Below are 313 nucleotides of genomic sequence, written 5' to 3'. Positions count from 1 at the left end.
GCAGTATATTTAAGCTTTTGTATCCACAAAGCTTCACATACAGGTCTAGAAAGCCGATGACTTTTAAAAATTGCTTTGATCAGGTAAACACAAACATATCTTGGCATAGTGTTGTGTTACTAAAGCGCTCATAAGTGTGATTTCTTTTTAACACAAATTCATTTTTTATCTACAACAGAATTTTACAATTATCTATTGCAGCTATCACATTTAGCTTTGGGGTAATTATGACTGAAACTTTCTCCCTCAAAAAAACCTTGAGAAATTAAGTCCACTTGCACAGCTCTAATATGACAATTAGGAGTTATTGCGA

This window comes from Penaeus monodon, chromosome 27 (assembly GCF_015228065.2).
Source record: "Penaeus monodon isolate SGIC_2016 chromosome 27, NSTDA_Pmon_1, whole genome shotgun sequence".
NCBI lineage: Eukaryota > Metazoa > Arthropoda > Malacostraca > Decapoda > Penaeidae > Penaeus > Penaeus monodon.
Note: the sequence above shows the minus strand (reverse complement) of the source record.